This window comes from Lactuca virosa, chromosome 9, assembly GCF_052849685.1.
Source record: "Lactuca virosa cultivar CGN04683 chromosome 9, Lactuca_virosa_CGN04683_v6, whole genome shotgun sequence".
Taxonomy (NCBI): Eukaryota; Viridiplantae; Streptophyta; class Magnoliopsida; order Asterales; family Asteraceae; genus Lactuca; species Lactuca virosa.
Genome location: NC_136434.1, coordinates 91,526,522 through 91,531,320, shown reverse-complemented (window position 1 = coordinate 91,531,320; position 4,799 = coordinate 91,526,522). Strand labels below are relative to the sequence as shown.

Sequence of the window (4,799 nt, the reverse complement as noted above, 5' to 3'; positions counted from 1 at the left end):
AGTAAAAAAGGGGCCATAGAAACTCACTTTCGTAGCGTGATCTTGATCCTGATTCACGTTTTGGTGAGGCTTTTCGTGAATAACCGCGAGGTCACCTTTCTTGGTCTTTCAAGCATTTCCGGGTTTATTTGGTAATGTTTTAAACTAAAGGGACTCGTTTTCAAATATTTTATATTTAAAAGAAAAGGCTAATTTGTAATTTTATTTTACACCAGGGACTGATTTTACAATAAATTATATCCAAAAAGGGAACATACTTGTAATGTTTAAATCAATTGGGACCTGATTTGTAGAGATATTCACCAAGGGTTTATTTTGATTTAAAAACCACAATTTTGAGGGACCAGTCATGTCAAGTAGGTCAAATAAAAGGGAATGGGGTCGCGTCTTCGTCTTCTTCAACTGATCACCAGATTGAGCAAAGGAACGGGAAAAGAACGAACAATCGAACAGAGGGGCGAAGGGTCCGAACTCCGGTGACGGTCGTGAGGTTTTGAGGAGAGGCGTCGATACTGCATGTTCGCATCGACGACCTCTTTCTTCTTTTGGTCCAATCAACTGTAACATAGGAGGGAAAAGAGGATTGATCGGAAATCAAGTCAATAGCGACTGACTGTGGCTCGGAGGTGTTCGATTGAGCAATAAGGGTGAAAATGATGATGATTGGGAGTTGTTTGCCTTTCTGAGTTTCTAATCAGGTTATGATTATCACATGAAAACAGGTAATTGTTTCTTTCTCTTTGATCATTTTACCATTTCCCCCCTTACAACTACAAGTAACTCTTTTTATTGTCTGGATAGAACAGAGTCTATAGGGGAGTAAAGTGGCATACTTTATAAGAGGAATTATTTGAAAGTAACTTAAAGTGATCTTTGTGGAACATTCTCTCTGCTGGGAATTAACAACAATTCTTAAAAAAAAAATCCCCAACTCACGTATTTTTTCAAGAATGAGTAGTTTTTCATTATATTCAACCATTTTTATCGAAACTGAATTCAGTTTCATAAGGTATTATGGTGTTTTTCAGCAAAAAAAATAAAAATTAAAAAATAAAATAAAATAAAAACCAGAAGCAGATGCATTTGATAAGTCATACGATTGTTTTTGTGTTTCATTCATCTTTTTATTAGGCCTTGTTTCTGTTTTCCCATCAACTGCTGTTCAAACATCCTTGGTGTGTTTGGTTTATGGAATTCAATGGAATTGGAATTTCAAATTCCATTCCGTGGTGTGTCAATGGAATTTAATTCAGGGAGATTCCTCTAAATCCATGTTTCGGATCATTCCTAGGGGTGTCCTGTAAGAACCGAATTCCTTTCTTAATTTTTCATTAAAAGACCAAACTGCCCTTGTAAACATATTAAAAAATGCATTTCAATTTTTTTTAATGGATTTATAAACCAGACAGGAATTAGTAAGTTAATATAAAATTGTGTGGTATGGATATCTTTTTGGATTTCTGTAAAATTTCATTATTGAGTGTTATTGAATATGGAAATTAATGTTTTATGAAAACGATATTTTTTTTGGGGGTTTTAAGAAACTAAATTTTCGTTCATGTTGTATTTGCTTATTTAAGAAAACAGAGCTTTGAAGGTTAGTGATTTGGTGGGTATATTTTTGTGGAGAAGAACATACATGGTCTAACTTTTTGAATTTCTACATATGAGTTATGAGTGGCATGATGTTTTCCAAAGTTTCTGTTCATTTTTTTTTTCAAGTTTAAAATATTTTATATTCTTTTTTGGGTGAGTGATGCGATCGGTAAGTTAGAGGAATGATGGATTATGGAAGAAAAGCGACTTCAAATTGACAACTAAGGTTATATGTCGGTCCTCATCTACTCCAGTTATGCAAAATTCTTCAATTGCCTGTTTTTCTTATTCAAATTCCAATGATGTTTATAAGATAGTTGATGTTAATCTAGGTTTGCTTGTATATGATCATCTTAATCCTTCAGATTATGAAACAAATTACTTTCATCCTATTTACAGTGTAGGCATAAGTAGGGTTCATGAATCAGTAGTAATGTTCTTAGTAAAAATTTTATTTTTTATATGAAAAAATAAAAGTAGCACAGATCTGCTACTGCCACTGATAGTAGTGGGGACTGGCCGGGGGAGTGATGGCTGTGACAGCCCTTCCTCTTTTTCCCTCCCAGCTCTGATGTTAAAATTGATAAAAAAAAAAAAAATGAAATGTGTTTTTTCGGAGTGTTATTATCTAAGGGTAAAACGGTTATTTATTATCATTCAGATCTTTTATTGGTTATTTTATGTAGGGGTAAAATGCTCACCGATGCTTGTGGCAAAGCCTAATCAAAGTGGTTACATTTAATAGTATTAATTTTATATAACACAAAATTGACAATATTACCCTTTGCAGTGTTGTTCCTAGGGCTCTTGGAGTAGGAGGACCTTTGGTCAATGGATCTGGTCAGATTCAAGGCGGGACTTTAATGTTTAATTGGCAATCTACAGTCAATGTTCCAGCTTTAGCCCAAATTGTTTTGGAGCCCGTTGGAAACCCTAGCGAGTGTTTATTTTTGGAAAACATGTTTGATCCATCTACCAAGTTTTTTATTTATTTATTATTAATTTATCAGATTAAACATGTATTTTTTTTAGCATTCATAGCGAAGGTGCTGTTTGTTTTTTCTGAGGCAAAATGTCTGCAGTCTGCGGACCACATCTGTAGACCTCTGCAGTAGAAGAGGTGGACCAAACGTCTGCAGTCTGAAAAAAGAAAACTGTTTGTTTTTTTAACATCTGCGGGCTATTAAAATAAACTGAAATCTAAATAAACTGATTTTTTTAAACTTAAAAGTGATTTTTTAATATTTTTATTACTTTGTTATAAATAATTAACGAATCTAGATCAACTTTTATGTATTATTGTATAAAAAAATAAAAATAAAAATGATATGAATTAACGTATATATTTGATAAAAACCAACAACTTTGGTTGCAAAGTTATAACTAAACATTATAATTAGTGATCAAAGAATTTGATACATAAATAGATGGAAATAAACTTCGATTTTTTCAATTAAATCCATTAAAAACGTACCATAAATATTTTCTCGAGAAATTGACAATACTGTATTAAATAATGTTTTACAAAATTTGGCAAAAAAATATAAGAATATATTATGATTTTTTTTTTCATATTTATATAAACAATTTCAACGACTATTATTGTAATAAATCATTATTTATAAATTTGTCAAAAATATCATGTTTGTATCGTCGAACGTTTTTTTTAAGTTTTGTTATTTTTCTTTTTCAAATTGTTTATCATTAATAAAGTTGGAAAACAATATAAATTAAAAAAAATAAAGATATATATGTTTTTTTAGGCTAGAAGATGTCTGAAGATGTTAGAAGACTCTGGTCCACATCTGCGCCAAGAAGAGGACGCGCAGACATTTTTAAGTCTACAGTCTTCAAAAAAACAAACAGTCTGCGAAGGCTAATGTCTGCCGCGCAGAAGAGGTCACGCAGATTTGCAGACAAAAAACAAACACTACCTTAATTTGAGGTATTTTTTACAACTTGACATGTAATTTGATTTAGATCACATCAAATACAATACAACCTGTTTTCTTTTATCTGGTGTAAAAAGAGGTTGGAAGAAATTTTAAGTTCCAGTCTACTTTAGTTTTTACAATAATCATAATATGGAACTATTTGAATGCCTGCCAACTTCCAAAAAATGTGTAATTTATAACCTTTTTTGGTATTTGTATGTAGCTTGCAAATCCATATGAATGCAACTCTAGCTTTCCTTTTTCTTATGAGAATATTGTTATTTAACATTCTATTTCTTGCAGTTATCCCGATCATAAGCTAAAGGCAAGAAATGACAATGTACTTTCATTTTTTCCTAATATAGCATCTTATTTTTATTTATATTTCTTTAAATTTTTTAAGTTTACTTTAATTTTTTCTTATTAAACCAATGTATTTTAAAAGTGCAATGCTATAATTTTATTAGTAATTGTTTATGTTTCACTTTCTTTTCTATTCTATAATTCTATTTTATTTTTTCCTAATTAAAACATTAAATTGAAAGAACAATGTCATATATATATATATATATATATATATATATATATATATATATATATATATATATATATATATATATATATATATATATATATATATATATATATAGGGCTAGGTTATTTTGTTTCTTACATTTATTGTGTGCTAGAATGCACCAATAGGAATTTAATAAATTGAATAATTATTTAATTAAATACTCCCTCCGTCCCAAAATTATTGTCCACAGACAAAAAACACACAGATTAAGGAAAAATTAATTATCACTAACTTTATACAATAAAATGACAGTTTTGTCCTTACTTTGCATTTAATGTTTCATTAAATGCATAGTTGGTTAAGTAATAATAATTTGGTATTTTGGTAAAAATGTTATTTATTTTTAGAAGTGGACTATTATTTTGGGACAAACCAAAAAGAAAAGATGGACTATAATTTTGAGACGGAGGGAGTAAATATAGATATTAAATGATTTCCATAATTATATGTATATTAAATGATATCCATAATTATAATTCTATTTTTATGGAAACTAATTAAATCTGTCATTAATGTCAGCAATAACATTCTTTCAGAATGAATTCGCATCTAGGTTTTTATATATGAGTTTGTATTTTGTTTCAGAACTCACTCACTTAAAATACAATAAAGTTGCATGGAATATGAAGAACGAGAGTGTATTCTACTAGAATACACTCTCATTCTGCTGGAATACACTCTCATTCTTCTAG

General features: G+C 29.9%; 1 long non-coding RNA gene across 1 annotated transcript; it reads left to right on the top strand.

Moving 5' to 3' along the window:
• The first annotated feature begins 333 nt into the window (after positions 1–333).
• Positions 334–2,627, top strand: LOC145136383 (uncharacterized). The gene is made up of 2 exons (XR_013720428.1): positions 334–722; positions 2,387–2,627. It is a non-coding gene; the product is annotated as an uncharacterized LOC145136383 (long non-coding RNA).
• Positions 2,628–4,799: the final 2,172 nt, after the last annotated feature.